The following is a 22,554-nucleotide window of genomic DNA, read 5'->3' on the forward strand; positions in this document are numbered from 1 at the left end:
GACATCCAGGTGGAAGAGGTAGTATGACCAGAACCGGAGTGTGGAGTGGATGGAGGTGGCAATAGGAGATCAGGTATGTACAGGCAGATTGGTCAAATAAGTTAATATACTGAGGACAGTGATGGTCAGGTTCCACTATAAGAATGAAAAGGGAAAAAAATAGCATGAACTACGTATGTGGTGTTAGATTGGCATTGGAATTATCAGTGTAAGCTCATGGTCTTATATATACATATATTACGTACATACATACACAGATGTGTATGTTTTTCTACACACACATATATACACACATACATATATATATGACAGATAAATATAGAAATAAAATAATTACTCTTTCTATCCACAGGGCCTGAGAGGAACAATACCCAATAGCACTGAACACATCTGGCACCCAGATCTTTATTTTAAAAACCATTCTCAAGTAAAAAGAATCAGGGTTCAGAAATGGCTGATTCTAGAGCCGAGGCAGTGGAGTATAAAATGAGCCTAAAACATGAAAGTAAAGAAGTGATCAATGAATGATGGGTACATGTCAAAAGGACAAAGGAGCTAACTTGTAGGGGTTCCTACTGGCTAAATTTGAGTATCAAAATAAACTACAGTAAAAGATTATAATCCTCTGAATAAAATGGTAAAGTAGGAATTTACACAGATATAATTGAATAAATTGAAAGTCTGATTAGGAATGGGACACTTACTTAGTCTTGAAGTATTTCTGTCTAAGTATTTTAGGAAGAGGTACTTAAATACTTCCTAAAATACTAAATCACTCTGAAGTGGATCCTTTTACTATAAAGGACAGTATTGGGACAACTGGCCAAATTTAATTGGAATCTGAAGATCAGATACACTTTGATAACATAGGAAATATATACTAAAACACCGGGACTTATGAAAAATCTTATCAGCAATTTACTCTAAAATAGTTTGGGGAAAATATGTTCTTCGTACTATACTTCCCAAAAAGACACAGAAAACAGTATGTACTTAATCTATAATACTTGGGGTTTTGTTTTTTTTAATGTTGTTTCTTTATTGTAGATCTGTGGGAATCACAGGATCCTACAACTAAAAAAGTAAGTTAAAATGAAGTGAGTGTTCTTTGCATTTACATCTTCTGCTTTATTTTTCAGTGAAAAGAGATAATCTTATTTCCATAAATTAGTTTGTTCCACCAGCTTTACATTTTTAGAAAAGCTGCCCATTCTTCAAGTAAAAATAAGTGAAGAGATTAAACACAGGGATACTTTAACTTTATTTGCCTTCCAGCTCTCTCACTCTTTCCTCCCATTTTTACATACTTTTTCTGTGATTCCATCAACCTTTGAGAGCCCTCAATTCTTTCCTTTCTCCTCCAGCCTACTTAGTTCCATAATCTATCATTTCAATCATGCCAAAGTTCCTATCCTATGTGAATCTAATTATTGGCCTTCTCTATACTCAAACCTGGGCTCTGCTGAGCACAGGTAGAGAAAAATGTCACAACTAATAGCATATAAAAATGTGGCTTCCTAATTCACGGGAACCTTGAACTATGCTAAGCAGTCCTGCTACCTTATCCTTAGTCTGCTACCTTATCCTTAGCAGATGATCTACTACTTCACATAAGAAATACCGTGTTTCCCAAAAAATAAGACCAGGTCTTAGATTAAGTTTTGCTCCAAAAGACGCATTAGGGCTTATGTTCAGGGGACATCATCCTGAAAAATCGTGCTAGGGCTTATTTTCCGGTAAGGTCTTATTTTCGGGGAAACACAGTAGAAGTCACATCCACAACTGGAAGAAGTATGGATTGGCACCGCATTACTGGAGGATAATTATACTATTTAAAACTTTAAATAAAATTTAATGGTAATTCCTTTGATTTTTAAGTCTCATTTTGAACAATCCATAAGTATCGAAATTCATGAAAAGTGTGCTAAAATATATAAGGAAGTCATATAATATACACAAACTTTATGCCCTTAGGAAAAATAAGATAAAATAATAAAGCCCAATCCCCCCTACCATTACATTCAATAAAGAAATGGCTCAGGGCTCAATAAATCAGAGAAACGAATCTTATTCCCTCATATGGGCTCTCATTGTATGTGAATCCCACAACATGGAATGTAATTTTACTCTTTAATGATATGTATCTTTATAAAATATAGCTTCAGAATGCACTAAATCTAAGGAAACAGCAATCTGATCCACTGTTGCAGGAAACACTGACCACACTAGATTTATCTATAGGCAATACATGGGTTTCTCAAAAGTACTACCCTGGAAAAGAAACCATTCTTCCTCAGGATGGAACAAAATCTCCTAACCAATATCTTTGTTTACAAGTTTGTCCTCTCGACTCCCTTACGTCTCCATACCAATCTGTGCACAACTGAAGCCGAAGGGAACTTTCTAAACTGCAAGTCTGAGCATGTCATCTTCCAACTCAAAGGCCTGTAATGGCTTCCCAACGCCCTTGGAAAAAAGTTAAAATCCTTTAAAGTGGCTTAAAGTCCTTCCTGATCCAGCACTTGTTTACCTCTCCAGCTTCATTTCGGTTAAATCCTCCCCTCACATTATGTTAATGAGCACCAAATTTACTTCATTTCCTCCAAATGGTCCTCAGCCAGGCTCTCCTTTTATCTCTGCTCCTTAGGTTACCTTACGCTCCTTTACTTTTACCTTAAATGTCTCTTTTGCTGGAAAACTTCCCGACTCCTCAATTCTGTATTATGTGACCCTCTTATATACTCTTAACACTCCACCAAAGCACTAATCACACTGTACTGTAATTATTCGTTCACTTGTGTATTAGTTCTGTGAAGGTAAGAACTGTCTCATTCACCATTTTATTCATAGGACATGGCATAGTAGGTTCTCAAATATTTAATGAAAAAAGGAATACATAAATGACTGAATGAATTCTCAATTTCACTTTTCAAGCAAAGAACAGATTTAACAAAGTTGAAAAATTCAAATCCAACAGATCATAATTCCTGCCATCATTCTAAAGTGAAGAAAATCAGTAATTCCAGTACCATGACAATTATATCCTGCCTTAATTATATGCAATGATTATTGTAGTTATTAATAGGCACTGGTCATTGGAAAGGTATGACCCAGAATTCTTCATCAGATCATACCAAGATGGCGCAGTAGATAAACGCTGTGCTTACCTTCTCTCACGACAACATCAAAATTACAACTAAACTACAAAACAACTATCACTAAGAATCGCCTAAAATCTTATGAATCGAAGCCCTACAACTAAGGACGCACAAGTAAAGCCACCTCAAGACTGGTAGGAGGGTCAGAGACGCAGAACGAGCTGGTTCCACACCGGTGTGTGACCATTAAAGATCGGGAAGGTTGTTTCGGCTGCGGAGGTCCCCCGCAACTCCCCTGAGTAGCAAGAGGTCCCAGCCCCACCCCAGCCCAGGGTTCCAGTGCCAGGAGGGAAGTCCCCATAATTTCTGGTTGTGAAAACCAGCGGAGATTGTGACCGAGGGAGACTGAGTGCGGCTGCACTCACAGGCGCTCCTCTTAAGGGACTGAGCGTGGACTTACCCACCAACAGAACAATCACTCGCTCTGAGCTCCAGGGCTGGGGCAGCAGCTGGAAAGATGGCAGGGACAAATGGTGGGGAATTGAGTTATTTGGCCTGGGACAGGGGCTGGAAGGCGGCTTTCTCCTGGACGGAGGAGCTGGTGGAGGCCATTGTTTCTTTTTGAGCCCTCCCCCTTCCTGGTGTAGGACTTAAGCAGGCGCCAAATCTGAGTCTCAGACATTTGTTTGCCACGCCCCGGTGATTCAAGACCCCACCCCGCCCAACTTTTGAGCACACCCAAGCAGCTTCCAGTGGCTTTTTTGTACAACCCGCCTGCCTTAGCTCAAGCTACAGACTTTCCTAGGGTCTCTCAAAGGTTTGCAGAACCCAGATAAGCAGCATCTGGCTTCAGCATGTCCTGTACCTATGGCTGACTCGCCCTAAGCTTGGCACTAGCGGCAGCCAACCTTGGTTTGTGGCTCAGACTCTCAAGGCGCTTCCAAGCACAGCACGGGCGGCAGCCATCTGCAGATTTCTTTGTAGCTCCTGCTGGGTTGGCTCTGGGTGGGGCATGGGCTGTGGCTGTACTTGACATACAGCGGATACCCTCCAAGGTGATCCTGGGGCTGGCGCCCCCCAGTGGCCAGCTTCAAAACAAACTGGAGCAGCACCCCGCTGCCTCCAAGAACAACACACCTACGGGGCAGATTGCGCAGGCACCAGAGTCCTGCTGAGGCAGATCCTGCTCTGTAGATCAGCCCCTGCACAACAACTCTTCCACTCTAGTCAAGGCCAGTCCTCACAACCAGTGAGCCCAAGGGTCAGTCCCTCACATTGATGTGCAATTATCAACCAAGGCTCAACTACAAGAGGAGGGCACACACAACACACACACAAGGGACACACGTGGAGTACGTGGTTCAGGTGACCAGAAAGACTGCGCCACTGAGCCCCACAGCACACCTACTACATAAGGCCAGTCTACTAAGACCGGCCTAATACACAGAAACAAAAACATGGAGACAACCAAAATAAGGAGACAAAGAAACATGTCCCAAATAAAAGAACAGAACAAAGCTCCAGAAAAAGAACTACACAAAATGGAGACAAGTTATCTACCAGATGCAGAGTTCCAAACACTGGTTATAAGGATGCTCACTGATCTCAGGGAGAACTTTAACAAAGAGATAGGAAACATAAAAATGGAGATAGAAAAGATGAAAAAGAACTGGTCAGAAATAAAAAATACAATAACAAAAATGAAGAATATATTACAGGGAATCAACAGTAGATTAGATGAAGTAGAGGATAGAACCAGCGATGTAAAAGATAAAGTAGCAGAAAACACCCAACGAGAAGAACAAAAAGAAAAAAAGAATACAAAAGAATTAAGAGTTTAAGGGGCATCTGGGACAACATCAAGCGTATCAACATTCACATTTTAGGGGTACCAGAAGGAGACGAGAGAGCAAGGAATTGAAAACCTATTTTTAAAATAATGACAGAAAACTTCCCTAACCTGGTGAAGGAAATAGATATACAAGCACAGGAAGCGCAGACAGTCCCAAACAAGATGAACCAAAAGAGGCCCACAACAACACACATTATAATTGAAATGCCAAAGGTTAAAGTCAAAGAGAGCATCTTAAAAGCAGCAAGAGAAAAGCAGTTAGTTTCTTACGAGCGAGCCCCCATAAGATTGTCAGCTGATTTCTCAACAGAGACTTTGCAGGCCAGAGGGACTGGCAGGAAACACTCAAAGTGATGAAAAGCTAGGAACTACAACCAAGATTACTCCACCCAGCAAAGCTATCATTTAGAATTGAAGGACAGATGAAGAGCTTCCTAGACAAGAAAAAGCTAAAGGAATTCATCACCACCAAACCAGTATTACAAGGCATCTTAGAGGGACTTCTTTAAAATGGGAGGGGGGGTTAGGGATGAGTGAAAAGGAGAAGGGACTAAAGGGGGGAAGATCAATAACCTTGTGATAGCATGGTACAATGTCAGACGGTTGCTGGACTTGTCATGGTGATCACTTCTTTAGCATAGGGAATAAAATCAATAATGTGGTAATAACACTGTATAGTGCTAGGTGGGTACTGTTGAATAACTATGATGTACACCTGAAACTAATATAAATTGTATGTTAGCTGTATTTTAATAAAAAAATCTTTTAAAAAAAAGTACTCAAATTTGTACCCATCTTAGATGCCAGAGAGCATCAGAAGATTAAAAACTAATGACCAAGACACTGGCTTTACTATGGAGGTATCTCAAAAAAATGAAACTACCTTATGACCCAGCAATTCCACTCCTAGGTATCTATCCAGAGAAATCCAAAACTCTAATTCGAAAAAATTTATGCACCCCGATGTTTACTGCAGCATTATACACAATAGCCAAGATATGGAAACAAACAAAATGCCCATCGACAGATGACTGGATTAAGAAACTGTGGTACATTTATACAATGGAGTATTATGCAGCCATAAAGAAGAATGAAATCTTAGCATTTGCAACAATATGGATGGACCTAGAAAACATTATGCTCGGTGAAATAAGTCAGACAGAGAAAGACAGATACCATATGATCTCACTTATATGTGGAATCCAAAGAAAAGAATAAATCAATGAACTAATCAGAAACAGTCTCAGAGACATAGAGGAAAAACTGAGGGTTGCTAGATGGGAGGGGGAGTGCATATAAGGGGGAAGGTGAGGGGATTAGAAAGCACAATCGGTAACCACGGGGATACGAAAATCAATTTGGGGAATGTAATCAATAATGTTGTAAAGATTTTGTAGGGTATCCGATGGACACTTGTCCCATTAGGGAGACCACCTCAGGGATGATGTAGCCTGATCACTGCACTGTACACCTGAAGTTGAACAATAATGTCAACTACAATATTATATATATATAATATATATATAGTTACAAGAAGCGGAGTACAGCATTAGAATAGAGACAGTGGAAATGTAATGGCTGTGTGCGACGACAGAGGGGTAGTAGATGGGGGTTATCACTGTGTGAGGGATATAAATGATAAATGTCTATTACATTGTTTTGTACACCTGAAACTAAAAAAAGAAAAGAAAGGACACTGGCTTCATTTTAAATCAAACTCTAAGTATTCCCATCTGGGGGCTTCTCTGGCATTATCAGTATTTAGCTCCTATGTTTGTTCTAGGCCATGCAGAAACAGCTTATTTAAAATAGGCACTCAGTTGGTGAGGTAGAAGATCAAGGCTACAAATCTGCATTTTTATTTTCAACCTTGACACCAACTTACTTCCCTCCATTTGATTCACCTTCTCCTTTAAGAAAAAGGACATACCTGAAATTTATGTTATGTTTTACTGGAGAAAGAAAAAAAAGATTAAAAAAACTGTTAGCGAACAGCCATCAGGCTCAGTTGGTTTCAGCTCAGTTGGTTAGAGCTCTGGGCTCTTAACAACAAAGTTGCCAGTTCGACCCCCACATGGGCCACTGTGAGCTGCGCCCTCCACAACTAGATTGAAACAACTACTTGACTTGGATCTGATGGGTCTTGGAAAAACATACTTAAATAAGTTTTTTTTTTTTTTAAAGAGAAAGATATACAGGGGATTTATGGTTTCTATTCTGCATATAAGGAGCTTGGAAGTCACCACTCTAACAAGTAAAAAGCTGAAAAGACTGAAAAATCGACTTTCCTCTTGGATCCATAAGAGAGGGAAGAACGTAGAGCAAACTTCGGGCAAACCATGTTAAAATATGCCAGAGGACTTGGTTCTTAAGGAGGCCTGCCTGCTGGAGAAACAAGTTAACCAGCCCCAACCTGAGGTGGTATTTATCAGAGCCTCACTGACTTGGGAGATGGGAACTACTCAACTTTAGTCCCCTCTAGCCTTCCACACCGTAAAAGGGAAATACCCAACCCAAATCACTACAGCCTTTCTGTCCCAACTAAGGGAGGAGAAAAAGCGGAGAAACTTACAGTCCAGAGGAACAGGCTCACTAAACGACTGACACCTGACATGGGATTAAAGCATGCTAACCTGTCTTTAACCAGATACATCATGTCTAGCTATCAAGAAAAAATCGCAAGGCATATTTGAAAGGCAAAAAACACAACTAGAAGAGACAGAGCAATTATCAGAACCAGACACGGCCAAGGATGATGGAATTATTAGACCAGGAATTTAGACCAACTACTGTCATATGTCGCTTAGTAACAGGGATATGTTCTGAGAAATGCGTCATTAGTCCATTTCGTCATTGTGGGAGCATCACAGAGTGCACTTACACAAACCTAGATAGATGTTCTAGCCTATTGCACACCTAGGCTATATGGTACAGCCTATTGCTCCTAGGCTACAAGCCTGTACAGTATTACTGTACTGGATACTGTAGGCTTTGTAACACAGTGGTATTTGTGTATTAAACATATCTAAACATAGAAAAGGTATCGTAAAAATACAGCACAAAAGATAAAAAATGGTCCACCCTGTATAGGGCACTCAGCATGAATGGAAGCTGCTCTGGGAGAGTCAGTGAGTGAGCGCTGAGTGAGCGTGAAGGCCGAGGACGTGACTGTCCCCTACTGGAGACCTTATAACACCGTTATATAAGCCCCCCCACCACTGCTTCCTTCTGACAGGGTCAGAAATAGAACATCAAAGCTGTCAATGCTGCTCCATACACAGGGATGTGGGCTGGATGATTGGAATGACCAAGAACTGGCTGGGTGAGGCCACAGATGACCGTAATGGTGCCTGTCAGGAGCGCGGGAGCGCGTAGAAGGCGGCTGAGGATCAGCAGGAATGAGAACTCAGGATGGAGACATAAAGGAACACAGCGATTGTCAAGGCAATGTGGTTTCAGTAACTGCATGTTGGAGCAGTGGTCAAATTAAGGAACTTTCTAGTATTCGATTGAAAAAAAGAGGGTGTTTAACATGGAGAGGGTGTAGCATTAAGGACTCAGAATTTGGACTTTGGAATTTTGTTTTTACTTCCATTGATCTTATCTAGAACAAAGGGCTCTCTCTAGCCTTGAGTTGATGGAAGAAATAAAGCTTATCTACGCTTTACATCATTATGACCTGCAGGTATTTCCAAAGACAGGGACAGGCTGGCTCCACACCACCACAGAAAGCTCCTACTAAAGTGGCTGTGGCCCTGAATACTTGCTAAGGTAGCTCCTGTGGACCCGCGTCTTTGCACAGATCTTAGCTCCTCGACAGAGAATTTACAGCAACATCCGTCCTCTGAAGACCACAAGCTAGATCTGGGAGGGGTGTAGCGCCTTCTGAATATGTAGCACTGGGGTGGGGATGGGGGACAGACTCCTCTGTGGCTGAAACAGGTCAGTGGCTGACTGACTGGGATGTAATCTGTGCACTCAAAACTGAGGGGCTGTGAGTGAGAGGGAATCTATTGCCAAGCCCCACAGATAATGCTCCTGTCAGAGAAAAAAAAAATCCTCCTAACCCACATATCCTTCCATTTCGTCCAGGAAATTCAGCTCCATTTTAATCTTATGGGGCCATAATCATATATGTGGTCCACCGTTGACCCAAACATCGTTATGTGGCACATTACTATTATTAATATGCTAACAGGCTCTGAAGTCCTTCAATAGGTGAACGGATAAATAAGCTGTGATACATCCAGACAATGGAATATTACTCAACACTTAAAAAGAAATGAGCTATCAAAGATGAAAAGACATGGAGGAACCTTAATGCATATTACCAAGTGAAAGAGGCCAATCTGAAAATGCTACATACTGTATGATTCCAACTATATGACATTCTAAAAAGGTAAAACTACGGAGGCAGTAAAAAGATTAGTGGTTGCCCCGAGGGGAGAGGGATCAAGAGGCGTAGCACAGAGGATTTCAAGGGCAGTGAAACTACTCTGTATACCATTAGTTTGGTGCAAAAGTAATTGCGGTTTTTACAATTTTTTTTTTTTTTTAACCTTTTAAACTGCAACTGCTTTTGCACCAACCTAATATAATGCTGGGTACATGTCATTATACATTTGTCCAAACCCACTGAATGTACAACACTAAGAGTGAAACCTAATGTCAACTGTAGGCTTTGGGTGATATGATGTGTCTATGTAGGTTCATCAATTTTAACAAATATACCATTCTGGTGGGGGATGTTATAGGGAGACTGCACGTGTCAGGGCAATCTCTGTACCTTTGGGAAATCTCTGGAACTTTCTCTTAATGTTGCTAAAATAAAAAAATGACATCTTAAAAAAAAAAAGATATATACATGTTTTTAAATATTATTTCTATATAAAAGGACCATAGGAATTATACCAATCACTGAAGGAGTTTGCTAATTTCCAGGTGACAAAAAGGAAAAGTACAAGCACAAAATGGATTTCTTATTCAATCAACAAACATTGAGTAAGTGCCTCCTATGTATGTAAAAGTAGGACAGTCACTTGGTATATAACAATGAACTCAACATATATGTAGTTCCTGTGCTCAGAGCTTATGGTCTACATGGGGCATCACAAATAATCATAAATAAAAGAACTACAAATTTGGGCTCTGCTACAAAGAAAACAAAGACCTACTGAAATAAAGATTATGGGGAAGTCAAAAAGGAGAGTTTTAGATAGAGTTCTAATAAAGGTCTTTATTAGAAGCCACATTTAAACAGAGCCCTCAAGGATGAGAAGGAAACAACCTTGTCAAGAGCTAGAAACAGTTTCCAGACAGAGGGACAGCCTGTAAAGAAAGGCTCTTGGTGAAAGACCAGCAAGGCTGGGGATTAGTGTGCAAGGTGAAGAGGTAGCAGGAGTCCATCATTCAGGATTTATTAAGTCAGCTGATACTCCAATGAGAAGCCATTTTAAGCATTTAAAGCAGGGGAGTGACATTTATACTTAAAGGGATTTAGGTTTATAAAAGACATTTATATTTTTTTAAAGAATTGGCCCCAGGTGCTGTGTGATCTATTCAGTGAAGTTAACTTGGAATTACCTGCCTTGGTAAAGACAAACTATTCCTTGCCATAGACCAGGAAATTGAAGCTCAGAGAGGTTATATGCACTGGCTAGGTCACACAGTCAAACCCAGTCAGGAGTCCAAAGCCTGAGCTCTTTCCCGTGTGCCACACTTACCAAAGGACCTGCACTCACTTACTCACCCATTCAGCCCCATTGAGTCAAAAGTGCACTGGCCTCAAAACTGTCCTCCTGAAACAATAAAAAACAAAGTGTGCAGTGATTTTTTTAAGTATGTTGACAATGTTTTTGCTAGGGAGCAAGAATAATAATTCTCCTTCCCTCGAGTAACTTAAAATTTCTTATTTCCCACACTGATTAATGTTTTCCATCACTTGAACACTATATTTATGCGCCCATTTTTAGTGGCAAAATTTCTCCATGGGATCTCATTTGTGTGTTTTTTAAAAACAACTTTATTGAGATATAATTCACATGCCATACAATTCATCTGTTCAAAGTATAGCTCTGTTTTAAAAATAATTTTTGAAGTTGGAGATCTCAAACTGGGTGTTCTCTTTAGCCCACAATTAGTCCAATTGGTTTTTCTTGAGTTTGTTTGCCTGGTAAATACTTAACCAGTTTCTCTAGTTGTTTCATTAAGTTCACAACAGGGATGGACAGGGGGCCAAGTCCTTAAGCAACTGCTATACTGCTCAGAAAAGGATCTTCTGAGCCTGTCTGTCCTGCCTTTGGCCCTTACCTCTAAATCTTATTCATGTAAATCTGGTGAAGACTTCTTCATGGAGAAATAAGCCAATTGTGGTAGCAAAAGTTTTTATCAGAGAGAAAGGAAAAAATATATTTATATAAATATTTTTACATATAATCTAAATAAATCATATATAGTTCATGACTTTGCAGTTGTAGCCTCAAGACACAATTGAACCATGTACCTAACTTACTTCTTTGTGGTCTAAAGTATATTATTCCTGGAAGACATTCCCGGAAATTTGTGGGATTAAATTAGTGCTGTTATCTGTTTTCATCACCTTGAAGTTTTCTTCATTACTTTTGCTTTAGTATTATTTTTTAGTGTTGTTAATTCATAATAGTAGTACTATATGCTTTTGGTGAGGGGGGGAGTTAAGATTGAGGAATAAAGGGTATAAACTTGTACTTATAATGTCTTCTTTCCTGGAGAACTATTTTAATTTGAACAAATATTCAAATTTACTGTGAACCTGGTTAAAATCTGGTTTTATCCAAATACCCATTAGACTTTGAGCTGACTTCTTGCTACTTCATAAAATTTGTCACATTCGATTTTCTTGTCAAATTATATATACCTATCAAGTATTATGAAAGTGTATCTACCCCCAAAGGATAAAAATTGGACATCCCTGAGAATATTAAAAAGAAATACCATCATTCTTTTTTTTCCCCAAAAATTTTTTTGAGAAGCACTTGTAGAATACCTGGCCTCTTGAGGTGATTACTTTAAGAAAGCAATACTTACTTAGATTTTAAATTATTGCAGTAAATTTGTTTCAAAGTTAGCTTAATTTATCATGCTAATATCCTTGTATTTATATTGTAGACATAAAATGTAATGCTTTTCCCTTGAATAAATTAAAATCATAAAAGGAAAATAATGTTTGTCTAAGAGACTTAAAAAAACAAAACAAGGTATGGCCGGTTACTCAGTTGGTTAGAGCGGGTGCGAATAACACCAAGGTTGCTGATTCGATCGCCCCATGGGCCACTGTGAGCTGCACCCTCCTTAAAAACAAACAAAAAAAACAACAACACAGTAAGCCCTAAGTAGACCAGGGCTTTTTATAATTCTTCAGGTATGCATCAGGAAACAAATTCCTTGATGAAGAAGTTGCAATTCTGAAAAGGACCAGATATTGAATGCAATGAGTGAGGACTACTGCAAAGGTATATGGCGGTGAGGTGAATAGTGGGTGTACTATCTTAAAGTGCAGCTACCTCGCAGCTCCTGCTGAGCTGTGCCATTTAAAAACACAGGCCCAATGTTGCCAGCTCTGATTTTTCAAGAGTTGCTAAGCACTGAAATTTCAATAAAATCTCCTAGTTTTTATACGTTGGCAATTAATTTAAAAAAATTTCAGTGTCAAGACACCAGTTTGCAACCTCTGGTCTAAAGTTGTTAAAGCAAAATACAGCTTTAAAGTCTTTTGCATAAATAATCTGTTGCCAACAACAAGGATGGAAACTCACAAAACAAAGAAAAAGCACACTGCTTAAAATAAAAAGTACATATCTTGTTTATTCTAGCAATGAAAAGGTCTTAATATGAAAAAAAAAAAGAAAAAAAAAAAAGGTCTTAATATGAAAACTGCGAGTCTGAAATAACGATCAACTAAATGCTTTCCACAGGGAAGTTCAGAACACGATGGTTAGTACTGTTAACTAGACAAATGTAATTCATTTCTGTTTCTTACTCAAGGGAATTCCCATTTCTCAATTTCAAATTCTAATGAGAACAATTTAATGTATTATTCTACGGAAATGAGCAGCATTCAAAATATTAGATAATGTTTTCCACATTAGATAATGCAAGCATCTATATGAACAGATGGGTTTCTAAAGGAAAAAGGCTATAATCTATCACATAAAATTACCATAAATCCACGGGCTGATGATGAATATAGCTGCTGCTGAAAGTGGGCTAGGTTAAGGCTCAGTCATGCAAATTTCATTTAAAAGCATCTAGTCAAAGGCTTAACACTAATACTGATAGTTTTCCCATTATGAAATGATCATATCATTAAACCTTCCTTGAGTAAACAAGGCAGCCAACAGGGTGAGGAGGGAGGAGGCGGATTTAGGGCTGTAATGATTCTGTACATAAAGCCTGAATTCTCTTGTATTTCCCTCTAATTTATTGATAAGCTACACCAGGCAGTATCAAATCTCACAAAAGTGCCTGTTAGGCTCTCATATAACATTTCACTGCATTTTTATTCCTTTTTCTCAATTACCTTAAGAAGTAAGTATCTTTCACCTTCTAAAATCCTTATTCTGTGACATGTTTTCTTCCACTCATGGAGCATAAAGGCTTATAATACGAACGTTCAGAGATTCTCGTTTCTTAGTTTTATGCATGAACTAGCTAAAAAGAAATCTAGTTCTTTCTTCCAAACGTGCGAACAGCTAAGCCTTTTTCATCTCAGACACATACTATACTCTTACTTGGCACATGCAAACCAAGTTTTTTAACTCAGTTACTCTAAAGTTTAAGATAGGACTCCACTTTAATCATAGCGATATAAAACGCATTATACTTTTATCTTTCTCTTGCTTTTGTCATGAATGGGTCTTCACTGTTCCACTGCATTTACTGGTAACATGAAAGGCTGCTGTTGAAAATCTGCTCTGGTATTAAATACAAGTATTACTCTATTTGTATTTCACTTTTGTGTAGTCTCAGAAAATTGTTAATCATTGGCCAAACACATAAGCAACTTCACCCATCTGGTTAGAATGTTTGAAGTTATATTTACTCCCCTCTTTCCTTCAAAAAGGGCCATTATCTGCATACTCTCTCATTTTATGGCTTACATGGTAGTGCAAAAAGAATAGGTTCCTTCTAGTATTCTTAACAAAAAGCCACTCTTTCCCAACAGATTTTATTATCCTCTGTATACACTTCATAGGACAGAATGAAACACAAGAAATAGGTCACATCTGTCACACTGCAGAATAGTGACAACTGTAAAATCTATTTATTGGGCCCTTACGTTCCAGGTATTCTTTAAGTGCTTTAAATATAATTCATTAAATCCTTGCACAATCCTATGAGACAGTAATATTTTTACTATCACCCTCATTTCACAGATGAGAAAACCAAGTAAGGTGCCTAAGATTACAAAACTAGGAAGCAGTGGAGCCAGGATACTTGGCAGCCTGACTCAAGAGCCTGTGACATACTCCTGTGGCTTTAACAAACCCTACACTGATTATCAAAACCTATAGGAAGAAAAGTATATAGTTGCCCTAAGACAGCATACTCTTGTAGCCTGAGAGTAGAAATGAACCCTATCCAATTTCTTCAATGGTTCTTAAGATTCATCGCTGACTATGCAACAAATGCACAGATTATCACAAGAGAATTTATTCTTTTAAGAAATATGAGTACATTTTCAGGTATGAATACATTTAAGTTTTGTCAAGAGGATGCTACTGAATTAACATGTAAGGTAAATTTTATTATTATACAGTCCAATTTTCTGTAATGTGTTAGGTAGGGTAACAGAAAAGTACCTGAATCGTAAGAACTTGATTAACCAATATATGGTGATGGAAAGAGAATTGACTCTGGGTGGTGAACACACAATGTGATACATAGATGATGTAATACAGAATTGTACACCTGAAATCTTTGTAACTTCACTAACAATTGTCACCCCAATAAACTTTAATTAAAAAAAACCAACAACTTTATTAACACAAAATACAAAAAAAATAAAAAAAAACCCAAAATTTAATACAGAAATCTTTTGAATTTTTATGACACTTTTTCCTATAATCATTCTTTACAGCTAAATGGTAATAAAATAAAACAATATTATGTATTTTAAGGAGAATGGAACAACATGAATACAAGTGGTCTTCAATGATGTTTTACCTTCACTGGGATATGGCTAGAGTTACGTTATACCTCAAAAGCAGCACAACAGCCTTCCATTGGAATTCTACAAGTGTATATAACCAGCTTTAAGCTTCATCTTTCATTATTTTCTGTAAAGATAACTGAACTCCATCAATTGAAGGAGGTCGAAGCAGGGAGTTCAAGCCTAGAACACAATTCACATAGCCTGACAGCTGTTAGTGCTACATTACTCTCATATTATAATGGGTTACCTCATACTAAGAAAAACTCTATAGTCCTAGAATCATAAAGGATTACCTAACCATTTCTATGAAAAATTAAAATCGGGGGAGTATTAGATTCACAACTACTTTAAATAAAGGTTTTAAAAGCTCTATTACTTATCATAACTTTAGGGTTTAATTCACAGCTCTGAATTTGTACGGTAGTAAGAGCATCTTCTGAATGCCTACTTCACATGTGTTTTGTTATTTAACAATTATCCTTTGGGAAAGGCATTATTAGTCTTACTTTACCCATGGGAGGAATAAAATTTAGAGGTGTTAAGTAATTAGCCTACCACTACCATAGCTAAGAAATGACAGAGAGAGAAGTGAAATTCCGATCTGCCTGATCCCAAAGCTCTCACCCACAGCATGTCACGTCCCATCAGGTCACGTCACACCTCGCCTCATTCAACATGAACGAAAACATCTGCACCTCAGTTTTCAGTTAATTTTACTGTGTTTTAAGATAGATTGTAAACCAGTTCTTCTAATAAACGCAATTTATACTAATTTATCAAACCTTTAAATTTTAGTATAAAATTTATAGGACTAAGAAACTTATCTTTATTTTCAGAGATTTTTACACACACATACGTACACACACATTCAGCTTTAATTTAAATATGAGCTAAAATTACTTGGGAAGAAGGGAATAAAGAAATCCTAGCATGTATAAGCTCAGGAGTAAAATACAAGAGTACCATTTTCTAAGAGCATCTCACTCAAGGAGCTGAAAGAGGCACTTTAAATTAAAAACTAAGGCAATGACAGTAACAAAGCTTGAACTACTGAAATCTTTTACCTGCTTTAACAGATTGACAACATTACACCTATCTTCACCAAAACTCCTAGAATTACCTGGTTTTGTCTAAGTTAGGGTACGCCTAGAGATCACAATATTATTTTCATCTTTGGTTTCCCTAATGACACTTCCAGAAGAGTTCATACAAAGATTCAGATTATTGTCTTGTTTTACAAGAATTGCTTTAAGACAATCTATAAAGAAAACAAATGTTTCTTTCAAACACTTCTACCTACTATTTAAGAACATACCCTGTGTGAGAAGGTATATAGGAAAAATATCTTTCAGTATGTGGTAAAAGGATTTTATTTTTCTACTGAAATAATAAAAACAAAAACATAACAACTTTTACAGAGCAGATGGCTTTTCTTCCTTACTCAAGAAAATTAAACAATAAAACGGTCACGACGCTGCCAGGATGGAAGAGCCACAAACACCTCTCCCTGGCAGTCAGAAGGGTCCCGGATCCCCATTTTCCTTAAATTAGTTTTTAAATTTTTAAATAAAAGCTTTGAGGACTACAGCTTGGAAATACAGGAATAGTCAGCATAACAGGCTACAGAACAACAGGCAGCCTTGATGACTTTCCCACATAATTATCGCATTGAGCTCTCTCCACTGATTGCCTCACCCCTACCTACAATCCAAAGAACTAGTATGACTCCTCCATAAACACTTTGTGACTGAGGATTTAAACTTGTAAGCTTTCAAGTAACTTTTTACCTAATTATTACTTTTTTAAAAATCACCCTATCCTATCAGTAAAGAGTGCCTCCAATATTGATGGGAAAAAATAGAATTCCGACCTTTTCTGTTGATCAAGGGAATATTAGATTATCATACAAACTCCATTCTGAGTTGAGTTCCTCCAGTCAACTTACTCCTGCTGTTGCATGTCTTGTTTTAGCTACTTCATTTCAAATACTTAATCACAGGGACAAAATAAAACCTACTTAAAACCTGCTGGTAAGCTCCCTCAGTACAGGAGCAAATCTGTCTTGTTTGTCACTATAGTCCCAGTGCCAACACTAGGCCTAACACAGAGTAGTAGCTCAATAAATTTATGACACGTGAATGAATAATACTAGCCTTAGTTCACGCATACATCTATCACGGAACTGCTTGTGGCTATTTTTCACCTGTCTGCCCACTAACTGGATTGTGGAACTCTATGGAGCCAGAGACTGCTGTCTTATGTACCTGTGCTGTCAAGCAGTGCGCCCAGAACAGAGAAGTGAGTAAATATTTTAACTGAATCAAGTGTTTTCAATTAACTAAAATTTACTTAACAAGCACTCTCAATTAACTAGATCCCATTACTCCATTTCACTCCTTATTCTAATAACAAAAAGATTATAAAACAACAAAACCACAATATACATAAAACCCATAACACATACTCTACACACATCCTTTCTTGCCTCCCTTCTTTCTTACTTGTTTTAAGGCCAGGAAGTCTACTGGAATCAGTATAAATACAACCTGCACTTATCTATGTAACTGAATATGCTCAGAATTCTTATAGAGAATAAAAGATTTATAAAGTTCATCAGAGAAAGAGTCCACTCCATTCCCTACAGTATCAGGGATATCAGTGGTATATTTTTAAACGATCAAGAAACAAAAGACCACCACATACTAGTCTAGTTCTTCCAATATACTGTACGCCTCTTAAGGGCAAAAACCCATTTCTTCTTAATCATGCCCCATAGTACCTTAAGCATAGTAAATGTTCAAAATAAAACAAGCTTTAAAAAGTTAAAAATGTTATTCATAATCTTCAATTAAAAAGTTAATCCTAGGGCCGGTCTGGTGGCTCAGGCGGTTGGCACTCGGTGCTCCTAACTCTGAAGGCGGCCGGTTCAATTCCCACATGGGCCAGTGGGCTCTCAACCACAAGGTTGCCAGTTCAATTCCTCGAGTCCCGCAAGGGATGGTGGGCTCTGCCCCCTGCAACTAAGATTGAACACAGCACCTTGAGCTGAGCTGCCGCTGAGCTCCCGGATAGCTCAGTTGGTTGGAGTGTGTCCTCTTAACCATAAGGTTGCCGGTTCGACTCCCACAAGGGATGGTGGGCTGTGCCCCCTGCAACTAGAAACGGCAACTGGACCTGGAGCTGAGCTGCGCCCTCCACAACTAAGACTGAAAGGACAACTTGATGCTGAACGGCACCCTCCACAACTAAGATTGAAAGGACAACTGACAACTTGACTTGGAAAAAAGTCCTGGAAGTACACACTGTTCCCCAATAAAGCCCTGTTCCCCTTCCCCAATAAAATCTTAAAAATAAAAAAAAAGTTAATCCTGTTATCCAAATCCAGACATTCTAGGCTTTCTTTGTTCTAATGGATTGAATTTTTAAAAATCTGTGTAGGAGCTTTTAAAGAAATATGAGAAATTATAAAAGCACTAAGAGGTTCAGAATTTACACAACCCAGCTATTCAAACAGCTAAAACAGTAAATCAATCAGTGGGTTAATTCTCTTGTGTAAGTCATTTCTCCCATCACAAGACAGGTCATCCCCGTATCATGGGAAATCAAAATGAAAATTAGGTAATTTCCCAAGGGAAAACAGCTAGCAAGAAGCAAAGTTCCAGGACTAGTTTGAATTTGTGATCTCTACTTTCAGAAGACATGTAAGAGTCTTATGAAAATACTTTTTTTCTGACTGTTGAACGACTAATTAAAATGATTATGTCCCCCACTCAATTACTACTATATTAAATAAAGAATAATGCTTACATGTCACAATAGTAACTTAAAACCGGTTACACACAAAGTTTAAAACAGGTGAAATTATTAATAATTATTATGCATATACTGTCTCATGTTCTCCTTTTTAGGGCAAGTAATAATTGCCGCTCTTCCTTTACAAAAGCTCTACTTTCACAGGAAATTATATTTTGAATAGTTTTTATCCAGGTTTTAAGAAAGGCTGAACAAGTTCTCCTTATGGCCGTGTCAAAAAGCATGCAGAAGCTGGTTGGGATACGCAGTCTGTAGTTGAACAAAAAGATTTGTTTAACTATGATGGAAATCATCATGTTTTCCTCATTAATACTGTATCTAGATCTAGACAGCCATAATATTTTCAATAGTACAGAAGACATCAGACAAAAGACGAAACTAAACACAAACTTTCTTTTCAGGTTTAGTTGATGAAAGAATTTCAGAATGGCTAATAAGTAGGACAAATACTGCTGAAACTGAATAATCAAGACGATCTCCTTTATTTTGTGGGAGTACAAAAAGCATTTTTTAAAAAGTCTAAAATATACTGCCACATAATCTTTGACTTAAAACGTATTTCTATACAAAATTCGACTGTATAGCTGACCATTAGGTATTGTATACAGTACATATGCCTTAAATGATACATTATAAAATAATTTTTCAGGACAGAAAGAGGTTAGAGATACAACCTCTTACATTGAAATAACAAACTAGAAAATGTCTATAGCCGATAAAAATATAACTATTATTAAAAAGGAAGTTTTACTCACATGTTACTGAAAGTACATAATTGACTCTAGTCTTATAGAAAATCATCTAATCAATTAATCCAAACAATTTAATAAGCAAGATTATCAACAATCTTTACATTATCAACAAAATTAAATTTCCCATATATATCTGTTATATATTTGCTTTTTTTCTGATTATAGAAACACAAGCTTATTAGCAAAAACAATCAGAACTCACAGAAAAATGATACAAAGAGTGAAAAATGAAGCCTCACCACCAAACAAGACTTTAAAATTTTTTTTCACATCATCTATTAACTTTTTTGTTTGTTTTTTACTGTGGAAAATATACATATTCATCATTTTAACCATCTGTAAATACATAATTCATTGGAATTAAATACATTCACAATGCTGTGTTCTCATCACCATTTTCTAAATCCAAAACTTTTCATCACCCTATCATAAACAGTCACCCATTAAACAGTAACTCCCTCTTTCTCCCTCCCCTCAGCCCCTGGTAACCTCTACTCTACTTTCTGTATCTATGAATTTGCCTATTCTAGGTATCCCATATAAGTGGAGTCAAACAATATTTGTCCTTCTGTGTCTGACTTATTTCACTAAGTATAATGTTTTCAATGTCCATCCATGTTAAAGCATGTGTCAGAATTTCCTTCAGTTTTAAGACGGAATAATATTCCACTGTATGTATACACCACACTTGGTTTATCCATTCACCTGTGAACAGATGCTTGGTTTATTTGCACAGTTTGGTTATTATAAATAATGCTGCTATGAACATTAACATACAAATATCTGTTCAAGACTAATTTCAATTCTTTTGGGTTAAATTCAATTCTTTTGGAGTGGAATTGCTGTGTTATTTGGTAGTTCTAGCTTTAACCTTTTGAGAAACCACCAAACTGTTTTCCACAACAGCTTCACTATTTTATATTCCCACCAGCAACGTAGGAAGTTTCCAATTTCTCCACATCCTCACCAACACTTACTTTGGTTTTTTGGTAACAGCCACACTAATGGGTATGATTTGATATCTCATTTTGGTTTTGATTTGTATTTCCATAATGACTACATTGAGCATCTTTTCATGTGCTTATTAGTATATTTTCTTTGGAAAAATGTCTATTCAAGTTCTTTGCCCATTTTTGAATTGGGTTTCTCTTGTTGAGTTTTAGAAGTTATGTATATATCCTATATATTAATCTCTATCACATATATGACTTACAAATTTTTTTTTCCATTTTGTAGGTCATCTTTTCATTTTCTTGGTGCACAAAGTTCTCAGTTTTGACAAACCTAATTTATCTATTTTTCCTTTGCTTGTTTGGGCTACTGGTGTCATCCATAAAACTACTGCCAAACCCAATGTCATGAAGATTTTTCCCATTTTCTTTTAAGAGTTTTACAGTTTTAGCACTCAAGTTTAGGTCTTTGATCCATTTCAAGTTAATTTTTGTATAAATTGCACAGTAGGAGTCCAAATTCATTCATTTATATGTGAATATCCAGTTTTCTCACTGTCATTGTTAAAAAAGATGGTCCTTTCCCCATTAATGGTATCGGCATCCTTGTTGAAAATCAATTAACCACACAAAATTGTTTAAAATGTAGTTTTTGAAATGAAAAAAAAAAAAGAAATGGGATACTACTACACGAATTCAAAGTTTAGGCGTTTGCTTTGTTTTTGGCAACAATACATCTTGGACTAGTTTCCTATCAGTATATTTCATTTTTTAAAAAGTCAGTTGTAGAGTATATGTAGATATTTCTAAAAAATTCCCTATAATACTGAATACAATTCTATAGTTTATGAAAACCAGTACCTGAAATTAAATTAGAAGTGTGAATCTGCAAATTGCCTAACAGGCTAACTAACCTTAATCTCCACTTTGTACTGGGACTATTAAAATCAGACCTGTTAAGATTAAGCCTACAGTGTCTAAAACTTGAATAAAGGCTAAAAGTCTGAAACAGTCATAGCAGATTATCAGTTTGTATCAGAAAAATTCTGACACAGTTTCCTAATTTTAAAAGAACAGAATGAAATAGGACAAAGTTTCACTCCGTGAGATTTATGGCTCTACTCATCCATTGTTGTTAACTCACACAGATGTCACTGAAGGGAATTAAATGACAGAATATGGTAAGCCCCCTCCATTCTCCATGAGATGCTGCTACAGCTAGTATAATCTAGTTTACATCTGAAGTCACATGAGACTATGGCAGAGAGGATACTCTGATCAAATACAATCTTCACTAATTCATCAAACATCACTATGAAAAACAAATATGGACCAATCTCAAACCCACTTACTAGGTCCCTACCCCTTTTATTGGAATATTTTCTTTGAACCCCTTATACTATAAAACGGTGGTTCACGGTTGTGGCTGCACATATAATCACTAGTGAAACATACAACTATACAAAAGCAGTATCTGTGCCTTTCTTAATATTGTGATTTAATAAAATGAGGGTGGGTGGAACACTGGTATTTTTTAAATATGCAGCTAGGATTGAGAACTATTACTCTAATACTTGTTACCAGTATTTCTCTAAGAGTGGTCCAAAAATTCCATGCATTTGCTATGTTTTATAAATACAAATATGTCTGGCCCCCAACTCCTAAACCACTTAATTAGAAACTTGGTGCACGGCTCATAAATCTACATTTTAACATGCTCCCCAGATGATTCTTTTGCACTGAAGTTGGAAAATCACTGCAATAGGAAAGTTCTAAAATTTTTACTTAGTGTAAATACATATCCCTAAATGTGTGTGATGGCTTTTGTAATGTGTCAACTTAGGTAGGATAAACGTTCCCAGAACTCACTTTCTTATATGTTTCTGGTTAGGGTGGG

General features: G+C 37.3%; 1 protein-coding gene across 10 annotated transcripts in view; it reads right to left on the reverse strand.

Annotated features, from left to right (window-relative positions):
• The window catches only part of CSNK1G1 (casein kinase 1 gamma 1), a 157,075-nt gene that overhangs the window by 103,314 nt on the left and 31,207 nt on the right, over nucleotides 1-22,554 (reverse strand). For 2 of the 10 annotated variants that reach the window (XM_074327578.2, XM_074327581.2), the window contains exon 2: nucleotides 10,700-10,748. The exons of the other annotated variants lie outside the window; for them this stretch is intronic. The gene's annotated coding sequence lies outside the window, so the exon portion shown is untranslated. The remainder of the gene's footprint in view (nucleotides 1-10,699; nucleotides 10,749-22,554) is intronic. 10 annotated transcript variants of the gene reach the window in all.

The sequence above is a fragment of the Rhinolophus sinicus genome, chromosome 3, assembly GCF_057876585.1.
Source record: "Rhinolophus sinicus isolate RSI-liver-muscle chromosome 3, RSI-T2T, whole genome shotgun sequence".
Classification (NCBI taxonomy): domain Eukaryota; kingdom Metazoa; phylum Chordata; class Mammalia; order Chiroptera; family Rhinolophidae; genus Rhinolophus; species Rhinolophus sinicus.